The sequence below is a fragment of the Sceloporus occidentalis genome, unplaced genomic scaffold (assembly GCF_023333645.1).
Source record: "Sceloporus occidentalis isolate IW3139 unplaced genomic scaffold, rSceOcc1.0.p SCAF_411, whole genome shotgun sequence".
Classification (NCBI taxonomy): domain Eukaryota; kingdom Metazoa; phylum Chordata; class Lepidosauria; order Squamata; family Phrynosomatidae; genus Sceloporus; species Sceloporus occidentalis.
In genome coordinates this window covers 81386-95348 of record NW_028317391.1, presented here as the reverse complement: position 1 = coordinate 95348, position 13963 = coordinate 81386, and the positions used below count along the sequence as shown (strand labels likewise).

General features: G+C 43.5%; 1 protein-coding gene across 1 annotated transcript in view; it reads left to right on the top strand.

Moving 5' to 3' along the window:
• Positions 1-13963, top strand: part of LOC149272840 (attractin-like protein 1) — a 207244-nt gene that overhangs the window by 172604 nt on the left and 20677 nt on the right. The gene's annotated exons all lie outside the window — the stretch shown is intronic.

The window sequence follows — 13963 nt, the reverse complement described above, 5'->3', positions numbered from 1 at the left end:
GACTTGCATGGTTGAATGCAGTACCTGTATTCAACCAGCAAGTGGAGCCAGTTCTCTAGAGGGTCTGGAGACCCTCTAGCGAACTTTTTCGTCTTTATTGTTTTATTTCCCGGGCCGCCGCCATCTTGCTTGATGGCGAAGATCACCGGCGGTCACAGCCCACCCAGAGGTAAGTGTTTGGTGTCGCTGGATGCCTCCTGATCGAGGCATTCCAGCGACACCATTTAAGTTTAGGAGGCGATCGTTGATCGCCTCCTAAACGCTTTTAAAACGGGCGTCCGCCGCCATACAATGTATGGCGGCTGTTGACGCCCCGGGAAGGGGCCAGACATGGCCCCCGATGCCGATCTCGGCCTTGCTGAATGCCTCGACATCGAGGCATTGCAGCAAGGCCGTTTAAGCGAAGAAAGTGATCCTTGATCACTTTCTAAGCTTATTTAATTTTTTGACGGTTCAGGACCGTCAAAGGTCATTTAGTGACCTTCTTGTTATGACGGTCCTGAACCGGCAAAGGTCGCGAAGGGGTTAAGAGCCGTTCTCTCTTTAAGACGCGCGGCCCGGAGCGCCATTTAATTGAGATTGTTTTTTTCTTCCTCCTTCTGTATTTTTTGTTCTCGGCTGCTTTTGAATCAAACAATACGCACGAGATCCGATCCAACGCATCAGAAAGACTTGACAGTCTAACTACCAGCAAATATTAATCTTTTGTCAAGAAAAATACAAGTCCCGAATCATTCCGTCTCATGGCGCATTTTAAAGCGGAGCGCTCAGCTCAAATTATAGCTTGTTGGCTGAAACCCAGGATAATAACATAGCAGAGACCCGTTACCAACACCAATTACCACTAAAAGGGTTCAACGGTACAGGCTTCCCGAGACGCGCGGCACAAAAGTAAAGGATTGTTAGCTCCGTAATACCTCGGAAAAATTGTGCAGAAATAATACATTTTGTTAAAGCAAAATATTGTTCTGTATCTAATTTCGCGCATAAGAAAAAAACCCAATCGATTCTCCCTCGCTTCCGGGTTCTTCAAACTTTGCAGTTTTATCGCCACGTTTTAATAACCAAAATAACCCATTATATCGCTGTATATTCCTCATATTATATATTATATACTCTCCGGCCGTATAACTAATCCCGTCCTTATAACCCGTTATATCCCTGTATATTCCTCATATTATATATTATATACTCTCCGGCCCATATAACTAATCCCATCCTTATAACCCGTTATATCCTGTATATTCCTCATATTATATATTATATACTCTCCCCCGTATAACTAATCCCATCCTTATAACCCGTTATATCCTGTATATTCCTCATATTATATATTATATACTCTCCGGCCATATAACTAATCCCGTCCTTATAACCCGTTATATCCCTGTATATTCCTCATATTATATATTATACACTCTCCTCCCCGTATAACTAATCCCGTCCTTATAACCCGTTATATCCTGTATATTCCTCATATTATATATTATATACTCTCCCCCCGTATAACTAATCCCGTCCTTATAACCCGTTATATCCCTGTATATTCCTCATATTATATATTATATACTCTCCGGCCGTATAACTAATCCCGTCCTTATAACCCGTTATATCCCTGTATATTCCTCATATTATATATTATATACTCTCCGGCCCATATAACTAATCCCATCCTTATAACCCGTTATATCCTGTATATTCCTCATATTATATATTATATACTCTCCCCCGTATAACTAATCCCATCCTTATAACCCGTTATATCCTGTATATTCCTCATATTATATATTATATACTCTCCGGCCATATAACTAATCCCGTCCTTATAACCCGTTATATCCCTGTATATTCCTCATATTATATATTATACACTCTCCTCCCCGTATAACTAATCCCGTCCTTATAACCCGTTATATCCTGTATATTCCTCATATTATATATTATATACTCTCCCCCCGTATAACTAATCCCGTCCTTATAACCCGTTATATCCCTGTATATTCCTCATATTATATATTATATACTCTCCGGCCGTATAACTAATCCCGTCCTTATAACCCATTATATCCCTGTATATTCCTCATATTATATATTATATACTCTCCTCCCCGTATAACTAATCCCGTCCTTATAACCCGTTATATCCCTGTATATTCCTCATATTATATATTATATACTCTCCGGCCGTATAACTAATCCCGTCCTTATAACCCGTTATATCCCTGTATATTCCTCATATTATATATTATATACTCTCCGGCCGTATAACTAATCCCGTCCTTATAACCCATTATATCCCTGTATATTCCTCATATTATATATTATATACTCTCCTCCCCGTATAACTAATCCCGTCCTTATAACCCGTTATATCCCTGTATATTCCTCATATTATATATTATATACTCTCCGGCCGTATAACTAATCCCGTCCTTATAACCCGTTATATCCTGTATATTCCTCATATTATATATTATACACTCTCCAGCCATATAACTAATCCCGTCCTTATAACCCGTTATATCCCTGTATATTCCTCATATTATATATTCTCCGGCCCGTATAACTAATCCCGTCCTTATAACCCGTTATATCCCTGTATATTCCCTTATATTATATATTATATACTCTCCGGCCGTATAACTAATCCCGTCTTTATAACCCGTTATATCCCTGTATATTCCTCATATTATATATTATATACTCTCCGGCCATATAACTAATCCCGTCCTTATAACCCGTTATATCCCTGTATATTCCTCATATTATATATTATATACTCTCCGGCCCGTATAACTAATCCCGTCCTTATAACCCGTTATATCCTGTATATTCCTCATATTATATATTATACACTCTCCAGCCATATAACTAATCCCGTCCTTATAACCCGTTATATCCCTGTATATTCCTCATATTATATATTCTCCGGCCCGTATAACTAATCCCGTCCTTATAACCCGTTATATCCCTGTATATTCCCTTATATTATATATTATATACTCTCCGGCCGTATAACTAATCCCCTCCTTATAACCCGTTTTATCCTGTATATTCCTCATATTATATATTATATACTCTCCCCCGTATAACTAATCCCGTCCTTATAACCCGTTATATCCCTGTATATTCCTCATATTATATATTATATACTCTCCGGCCGTATAACTAATCCCGTCCTTATAACCCGTTATATCCCTGTATATTCCTCATATTATATATTATATACTCTCCCCCGTATAACTAATCCCATCCTTATAACCCGTTATATCCTGTATATTCCTCATATTATATATTATATACTCTCCCCCCGTATAACTAATCCCGTCCTTATAACCCGTTATATCCCTGTATATTCCTCATATTATATATTATATACTCTCCGGCCGTATAACTAATCCCGTCCTTATAACCCATTATATCCCTGTATATTCCTCATATTATATATTATATACTCTCCTCCCCGTATAACTAATCCCGTCCTTATAACCCGTTATATCCCTGTATATTCCTCATATTATATATTATATACTCTCCGGCCGTATAACTAATCCCGTCCTTATAACCCGTTATATCCCTGTATATTCCTCATATTATATATTATATACTCTCTCCGGACCGTATAACTAATCCCGTCCTTATAACCCGTTATATCCTGTATATTCCTCATATTATATATTATATACTCTCCGGCCGTATAACTAATCCCATCCTTATAACCCGTTATATCCTGTATATTCCTCATATTATATATTATATACTCTCCGGCCGTATAACTAATCCCGTCCTTATAACCCGTTATATCCCTGTATATTCCTCATATTATATATTATATACTCTCCGGTGATTGTTTTTTCACATTATTTATGGCTAATTGTTTAAATATAATTTCTTTACTATGTTTTATAAATAAAACATGCGTGTTGGGGATTCATATAATAATATGGTGCTGAAGTTGCCCTGTCTGGAGTTTGCAGGCCCCAGGCTGCCTAATGGAAAATTAAAGAAAAAGTACTTGAATTATAAGAAAGGAGCAATTCCCTGAGAATGGGGCATTTACCCGGCGATGACAGCGCTCTGCGGAGGACACGGTGGCTGCTCACAATGGGAAGCACTTTTTAGCACCAAAAGAAATGGCTGTTAGCGTAAATACACGTTTTTAACTTGTGAAGCTAAAACCAGCGAAGGTTTTCGAGCGGCGTTGCTGGGAGTGACAGCTCTGACAATGGAGCCGTATGCTGCGGGACATCCATTAAGCCTTTTACTCGCTCCCAACCTTTTGAAAAGTTACTGAGTGGAAGGGGCTTCGACGGAGGTCAATTTCTGCCTCGGCTGGTGTGATTTTAATGGCTTCAGACACCATAGGTGGTCTCTGCCCATCGGAAAGCCGGCGCAAGCTTTGACATGGTTTGGACAGTGATTGACAGGTCTACTCGGCTCTCAAAGGTGCACTGCAGCAGCTCAGGTTGAAATATATTTCTAGTCCGTCGTTCCATTTTAATTCTGTATTGTCTTGCGTGAAGTCACTAGATTGTAAGCCTGCGAGGCGAGCCGTTGTTACCTAAAGTATCGGTTCATCTTAGTCTGTCAGACCCTTTGAATATACGGAATGTAAGAAGCGCCACTGAAGTTGTTGGCGCCATATAAATAAAAGATAATAATAATAATGCAGGTGTTGTATAATCCTGGAGCAGCGGAAACGAGCAGAAATATCACGCTTCTCACTACAGAAAAATATATATTTTTGTGCAAAAAACACCAGGTGGAATTTTAACCCCCGAAAAAGTATCTTTCTTTTAAGTCGTTTACTTTTATCATGAAGCCGATTCGTTTATTTAGGTAATTCGGTGTAACGTTCTCTATTGTGTCTTATTCCCCCCCCCCCCCGACTCCGAGGCGTCTTCCAGGAGAGGCCAAGCTTGGTGTCGGCCGGTGCCGTCCGCCGGGGCCGTTTCCTGCCTTTCCCATTTGCAGTTTTATGCAACTTTTCCGAAGGATAATTTATAGTTTTAGTTTTCTTTTGTAATTCAGAGAGAGCGGCGGCCTCCACGCCAAGAGCAGAGCGAGTCGCCACGCCGCCATTAACCCCGTCCCGCCAGCCAAAACGCTAAAGCCGTAAGTGCATTTAACGACTGAGAATGGCTGCGCGGAATGTAAAAGGTGCTGATTTATTAACCCCGACGTACTTCCCCAAATTAATTTGGACGGAGAAACTCAGAACAGGAGTTTTAATGTTAATAATTTTCTGGGTCCGTAGGAAATGGTTTATCGCGGCGATTAGAAGCCAAATATTAAAATCTGTTACCGGCTGCAGGAGTGACCTTGCTGGTTTAACCGTTCGAGTGCCAGAAGGTTGAGCGAGTATAAAGATTGCTTTCTAATTACCTGCACACCGCACTGGCCCCTAAATGGTTAAGAAAAAGGCTTTTGTATAAAAAAAAGGGATAGTTAAATGCTATGAATTTCAAATCTGCATCTCCACTGATCAAATTTCACCCAAAAGATTATTTACAGGAATTGATTTTTATGTCTCCCTCTCGCTGCAAATGACAGTAAATTACTGCACAAAAAAACTACAAATCAGTAAAAACATTGCAAAAATGTGGGGGGGTTTTCTTAATGTTTTTTGTATTCTTTTACATATTCTTTGTGCCAAATAACTAATCTGCGCCAAAAGCGGGTTGGGTTTTTTATAATTTGAGGTTTCATTTGATCATTAACTATAAAAACAAATGAATTAAATTGCTAGCAGTTGTTCAGTAAATGCGTTTATTTGTAAAGCGGTAAAACATTTCGGTGCAAAATCAGCATTTATGAACCCGATAATCAGATTTCATGTTTTATACCCGCGTCGTTCCAAACCAAAGACCCTAAACCGTGATATATCGTGATATATTGCGTTACGTTCTCAGCCACACATCCCCGGCATAAGGCAAGCGTGAGATCGTTACTCGGTCCGGGGTCAGAACGCTCCCTTCGCCAAAAATGAATAAATGTTAATAAATGTCTTTTTCATTAGAAATAAAATCTAGAAAAAGTCAGTAGGATTCCTTGTATTTGCGAGTCGTGCCCTTTTCTGATTCCTGAGTGCCAAGGATCACGCGCCGTCCGCTAAAACAACGCGGGGAGAGAACAGGAAGCGGCTGACAACTTCCTGCTCGGGCTGACCAATAGGATTCCGATACAGTCTGCACTGATGGGAAACGGTGGGGAATTTGCATAAAAAGAAATATCAATCCGAACAATAAAAACAATATATTACATAACAATAATGATAGAATATCTGATAGATCATTTTTTCCAGGCATTTAGTGGATTCACCCCCAGCAAGGCGAGCGTAACGCATGTTATACGACGACATCTTTACGCACTTTATTGGCCGATTCTGCAGTTCTAAATATCTGAAAATGAGTGTTTTTCCCCATAAACATTTATCTTCATTTAACGGAGATTTTAGGAATTGAAGATCATTTCTCTGAAAGCCCCAAAACGCCGTCTCTTTTCCGGCAGACCGCGTTCCGGTGGTTGCCCGCTTACCGTTTTTGCTAAGAAGGCTGTAAAGGATCAGCGTTTGAAGCCTCTGCGAGTCGAGGCAAAGTACCGCTGCTGAGGGTTTACTCCACGAACCCGTTTATTGACTTAACCCCTTCTCCACCCCGGGGTCCTGCCAGCCCAATATTGTCATGTTTCAGAACCGTCTGTTTCCGGAGCAGAGATAATAATCTACAAAAATACTCCAAATTCAGGATTTTGGAGTTTAATTTGTGTATAAAAAGCGGTAAATGCACATTTTTAGTAACTAATTAGCAGGGAAAAGGCTAAATAATATTTATTAAGGGAATTAGCAGCCATTACCGCGGCTTTGCGGCAGAAATCATGGCGAAAACGCGTTCCCAGCGTACCCGGCGGTGCGGAGCGATTATTAACGGGTGGGCGACCCTCTTCTTGATGGATTTTCACCTAAATGGAAAGAGACAGATTTTTTTTATTGTTCTCGAGCCGAGAGAGCAGTCATTAATATTCCTTCTTAATGGCTTCTTATTCTTGATTAACACGTGTTTGCGCATGCACGTAACCGTGACTTATCATGAGCGATGCTCCATAAAAGTCGCTTTATTTGTTTCCTTTCTTAATTTAAAAGTGCGCTTTTCCCCCCAAATTATTGGCGTAGTAAATTCTCCCCCGCCGGGTGGCAGATCCGTTCTCATCCAGTCGCTTTAGATTCGCCGTGGCTTTCAGGATTAGGATTGAAAGAAATTGTTTCCCATCCGGCAAGAAACCGTCAGATATACGGCGTTCCGATGCTTCGCCGCGGTTATTAACCCATTGTGTGCCAGATAACTAATTGCAAGTCCTGTCACTAAAACGGACAAACTGTGGCTTAAATGGAATGTTGTTTTTTGTTGAATTATGTTGACATGCGTAGCTTGCGCTTTCTTCTGGTCAGGCGCCCCCTGTGGTCAGGGTATTAAGCTTGGCCCCCGGGTTTAGGGTCTCTCTGGTTCGGTCAGGGACTCCTTCCCTGCGCAGGAATCCGGTCTCTTTGTCTCGTTTGGTGCATTTGCTCTGGCAGGAGGGGGGCCGGGGGGGGGGGTTCTGCTCCAGATCTGATTTGCCCCTCGAGACGATAACAATGTGGGGGGCGTTCTGTGCCGTCATCTCATATTTAATTGAGCCGTCTCTCGGTGAGCTGGGGTCCCGCAGCAGGTGGTCTCTTTCCTTCACCGCAGCTTGCGCTTATCCAATACTTGCTGAAGCCAAGTGCGGCCCCCCCCCCCCCCGGGGCAAAGGATACAATTACTCTATGTGTGCTTAACCCTTTAGGTGCGGAGCTGAGTGCAGAGAGTGTGAGCTCCTGGGGGGAGTCAGATAAATGCCTGAATGTTTTATCTAGTAGGGGGGGCGGTCAGCGATCCCCGAGAAGACCCTGAAATCAGCGATTTCCACCATATTTCTAGGACAATATTGAATTATTTGAGCTTAAAAATGCGACATTTTTAAGATACATAAAGCGAGGCAGCGGCGATGTTCTTATCGGCTTAAGAGAGGTCTGGTCTGTGAATCGGCTCCATCCAGCCCCGCGGGGGGGGGGGTCCAAAACGCGGGGTATCGGGTTATTATTACTCATTATTCATCATTCCTGTTTCAGACGTTTAAATGGACGACGCTTTTCAATATGAGTTCCCAAATACTACGTTCTTTATTAAATCATTAATAATATTCATAATACTTAAATAATTGATAATAATAATTAAATATTTGCTAAAGAAATAAATAATTATTAATGATAAAATAAACAAAAAAAGCTCATGAGGGTAGCCAAGAATGATATATATTTATATGTATAGTATGTATATATATATATATATATATATATATGTGTGTATATGAGATTTTTTACCATTTCTATGCCGTACCGGCACCCATCTCATAATAAGGTGTTCTGTGCCGCCGGTGCTCGGATAATATACACCGGGTATCTATCGCCGCTTCTTGTCTTCCGTACGGATTGTTTGGCTGATCGCGAAGCGGCGGCCGTCTGACGAGCCGTGAATCGTAAACATGTTGGGTTTTTGGATACAGAGCCGGGTCGCGGGGAGGGAAACGGAGCAGAAGCCGGTAGAAGATTAAATTCCGCTCCCTTAGACTTCATGTCATCCGTGTTAAGCGCTCAGGATGATTTCATCTCGGCCCGTGTAACGTGTAACGTGTAACGTGGCATTGGAAGCACAATCCATCAGGATGTGTCGGTGTGATTTAGGGCTCGTCTGAGCCGGAATTCTCACTGTCAGCTGCGATCTCTCCCTTTCTATTTCTAAGGCTTTCTGCTTGGCTTTTCTCTAACGGAGACGCGATGGGGGGGGTCGCTGGGGGGGGGTCTGCAGCTGCCAGGGATGAGCTTTGAATGTTAATGTTCCTCGCGGAGCCCGATCCAGACTCTACATCCCCGTTTATCCAAACGGATATTAAGGGAGTCGAGCCGCTTTAGTGAATAGACCAATAGTCACAGAAACCCAAAGCCCATCGGCCCCATCCGGCCCCCATCTAGTCGGCCGTTTCTCCCGCTGTAAAGACTCAAACCTTAATCAGTCGTTGGTCTCGTCTTAGATTCAGGAGCCGTATGTCTATCCCACGCATGTTTAATACCCTCACTGTATTACCCTCTACCACCTCTGCTTGGAGGCTGTTCCACATATCCACCACTCGTTGGTCCATCTGGATTAGCGAAAATGACATATTTAACCTTCTGAGCAAATGTTTTTTTTCTTACAGGGATTCTGTCATCTAAGTGATTTTTGAGACCCATGTTAACAGATTCTAGGACTTCTGCCAGTAAATACAAAACTAGCGCAGCCGTCCAAATAGTTTCTGTAAAGTCCGTCCTCACAAAGTGTTTTCTCCCCCATTAAGTTATTGCTCCCCTATTGTTAAGTTGCTGATTGTTGCTGATTGGTTCAGGCAGCCTGGGGGAGGAGACAAGAGAGATCTATTGATTGGAAGATGCTGGCTCTGCCACAGGCTGCCGGTCTCTCGGCTTTAAAGAAGTCTCTGGCTGACCGGCTGGTTTCAGTAAATGGATTGAATTCGGCTAAAAGCTGGGAATGCGGCCGTCCCCGTTAAGAAGGATTAGCCCTTTATACAAAGCCCTTTTTGGGGTAACTGATTTGCCCCCGGCCAGGCTTCCTGTTGCATTGAAGCGTAGGGAGCGATTAACCATTCGATGCATTGATTGATCTGCGTTTCGGCCGCCTGTCACACTCTGGTTTACCCCTCTCTAAGTAATTATTACGGCCGGCGAGCATCAATCCTTAATATCTTCATCCAATTTTCTAATTGCTCTCTTGGCGTGCGGCAGCGAAGGGCTCGATCTACGCGATGAGACGTCAGGAAAATGAGATGCATCAGAGACGCAGAGAGCCGACGACCCGGCGAGGAGCCAGCAGAACGGAGAACCGAAGGACATCGGCGCCTTCGGTGCGTGAATGATTTCCACGGCAGCCCCCCGGTGAATGCGGAATTACCAGACACCTGCTGATCGTACAGCGCCGCGGAGTATGGTGGCGATATACAAACCAATAGACATCTTGGAGATTGCAGTAGAGGGGTTGGGGGGCATTCAGTGACACAGACACCATTTACAGCCCATTCCACAGGGACCCACTTTAAGCCACTCGGTAGCTACATCTCTCCCAAGTGTCCCTGTTTAGTGTGGCTGGTCCCCAAATCCTTCTCTCCCCCCTGATGCCCCTCTCTCTCCCCCCTGATGCCCCCTCTCTCCCCCCTGATGCCCCTCTTTTCTAGGAGGTCAGAATGTTTGCTGGGTATGAGGGGATCGCAGGGTTCTACAGCCCTAAAAGCCCCGATAATGTGTATAGAAACAGCAGGAGAATGCACTGAAGCGGCACCGACTGGCGCTCGGGGTTTATGGACACGGAGCTGAGGGGTCTCTCCGGACCCCCTGTGATGAAGGTGAAGCTAAGCGACAGAAGATGAAGAACCAGAAACCCAGAGACAGCCGGCAGACTCCCTCCTCTCGGTTGGCCTGGTAAGCAGGTTCGGGGCGAGTGGGGTAACTTCGGCTTCGGGCCCCAATCAAGAATGACTGAAAAATCAAGCATTTCATGGAGCGGAATCCGCATTTTCACCTGAGATCATCAGATTTCACGCCTCCTCCCGTCGTTGTTTTATCGTTTTTGTAGATTTTGTAACAATGTCCTCGTTACATTAGGACCCCTTTGTTACGGTTTTGGATCGCGAGTGAAGCTTTTTTAATAAGCTGGTTGTTAGCGAAGCTTTTAAGGACGTTTCAGCTGATTTTCGTTTGTTTGTCCGACCTTCTTTTTATGAAGCCGCCGGTGTTTCCGCTGCACGCGAGCCGATAAGCCGGGTTCTCGGAGCGAAATGATGTCTTTCTATAGGAAACAAATCCATTTATGTTCAGTAATAAGACTTTTTTTAGCTACAGCCCCCCCCCCCCCGCTCAGTCTGTTAATAACCCCACTGAAATCTTCCTTTTCCGATCGCTGATTAACAATTTTGGGTCTATTCACTAAGAAACTGAATGTGTATTGGGATAAAAAACAATAATTGCTATTATTATTTATTAGGCACTAACATATTCCACAGCGCTGTACAATTTAAAATACATAATAAAGATACATTTACAGATATAAGAGGCGGTGAGGACTCGGCCCGGGAGCTTGCCATCTAGTAATGGGGGCCTCCTCAGGGCCTCTGCTGTTGAACTTACAATCTAAATGGAATTATAGGGGTAATTGAGACAAAAGGAGGGGTTGGCATCCGCACCTCTTACAGGGTTTGGGGAGGTATTCTTGGGGACGCCACCCCTCCAAGTTGATTTTATTACCCTGCTGCCCCTCCGTTGGGTAATAGGGGTCTTGTTCTGCATGTGAGTGTATACTCAGCGTGAGTCGGCTTTAGTGAGTTCGCAATTTCATTTTCCGCTACAAACTCACAAATACTCGCGGTTTAGTGAATAGACGCCTTTCAGAAGTCGGGGAGTCATCAGATCTTTTATCCACGTGCAGGTTTACAAAAATGTAGCTAATTAGAGAGATTTTTGCTCATTCTTTTGCGTTAATGATAAGGACCGGTTAGTTTCTGGAAATTACCCCCGTGATGGATACTGCAGATACCCCCGTGATGGATACTGCAGATACCCCCGTGATGGATACTGCAGATACCCCCGTGATGGATACTGCAGATACCCCCGTGATGGATACTGCAGATACCCCCGTGATGGATACTGCAGATACCCCCGTGATGGATACTGCAGATACCCCCGTGATGGATACTGCAGATACCCCCGTGATGGATACTGCAGATACCCCCGTGATGGATACCCTGGACACTCCGGTGTTAAATACTCTATGTGCCCCAGGATACTATAGATCTGTGGTTGATACTCTAGATGCTCCTGTTATCAATATCCTTTGTACCCCAGTGATTGGTGATTAATACTCCAGAGACCCCTGTTATAGATCCCATCGATCCCCCCGGGACACAGTAAATACTCCAGTGGTTGGCACTCTAGACACGCGTGTGGTTGATACCCCCGATGCCCCGGCTGAATGATTCCATGCGCGGCTCTGTTTAACTTGCTTGTTATCTCCTCCGGCAGCGTTTCTCTGTCTGCGAGTCGCCGGCGCGGAGCCGACAGCTGGACGGCCGGGACACTCAGCGATTAGATGATAAAAACCCCGCCTCTGCCGCCAGGGAAACGCGTCGGACGCACGTGACGCGCCATCGAGTTAATCAGGGCCGGGGGGGGGTGTTTCTGCTGTTGGCGAATGTTACGTATTTATATATATTCCGGGATGAGAAATTTATCCGCGCCGCTTCACTTTACTGCAGGATTCTGAGAACTTTCTCAGGCTCCTTAAACATTAACCCTTTAATGCCCCATCGTCACCTGTGCTAACCAAGCGGCCCTCCTGGAAACCTATTGAAAGATACACTTTATGGAGTCACCTGAATTCAAGCATCAGGTGATACAACAGAACAGAAAGAACGATTTACAGACAATAAACCGGCCCCCGTAAAAAAAAGAATTATATACAAATAATGACATTTGGGCAAAATAAAAATATAAATAAGTTCTGTTAGAAACGTGAAGGTTTTATTTAATCTGATGCTTGAGTGAAAACTGTATTTGTCGCTCGGTTATTATAAAAATATATATTAAAAAATAACAAAAACGAATTAAACAATCAAGAAGGAGTCAGAGGTTTAATAAAAAGGATTTATTTCCACCCAACTTGGGGCGCTGTTGTGTTAGGGGGGGGTTTATTCACACTTTTTATGTGCCCTGTTGTTTTTGGCGTATAATTGATAGAAGTTACCGGAATTCTATTATTTATGCAGTTGGCGGGGCTTCACTAGGTGATTCCCATCGGCGGCTGAAGGACGACTCATTACTTTTGGGAATCCGACACCAAAAATACTTGAAGGACTCATTAGTCTTATTTATGTTGATGCGGATTCATCTTTTAAGATAAAAAGTCTTTAATTTCTTGCAGCTGGAATCTCACCTGCAGCGCAATCAATAATATAACCCCCCCATCGCTGTATACAGTAATATAACCCCCCCATCGCTGTATACAGTAATATAACCCCCCCATCGCTGTATACAGTAATATAACCCCCCCATCGCTGTATACAGTAATATAACCCCCCCATCGCTGTATACAGTGATATAACCCCCATCGCTGTATACAGTAATATAACCCCCCCATCGCTGTATACAGTAATATAACCCCCCCAGCGCTGTATACAGTAATATAACCCCCCAGCGCTGTATACAGTAATATAACCCCCAGCGCTGTATACAGTAATATAACCCCCAGCGCTGTATACAGTAATATAACCCCCCATCGCTGTATACAGTAATATAACCCCCCCAGCGCTGTATACAGTAATATAACCCCCATCGCTGTATACAGTAATATAACCCCCCATCGCTGTATACAGTAATATAACCCCCCCATCGCTGTATACAGTAATATAACCCCCCATCGCTGTATACAGTAATATAACCCCCCCCAGCGCTGTATACAGTAATATAACCCCCAGTGCTGTATACAGTAATATAACCCCCCCAGCGCTGTATACAGTAATATAACCCCCCCAGCGCTGTATACAGTAATATAACCCCCATCGCTGTATACAGTAATATAACCCCCCATCGCTGTATACAGTAATATAACCCCCCCATCGCTGTATACAGTAATATAACCCCCCCAGCGCTGTATACAGTAATATAACCCCCATCGCTGTATACAGTAATATAACCCCCCCATCGCTGTATACAGTAATATAACCCCCCAGCGCTGTATACAGTAATATAACCCCCCAGCGCTGTATACAGTAATATAACCCCCCAGCACTGTATACAGTAATATAACCCCCAGCGCTGTATACAGTAATATAACCCCCCAGCGCT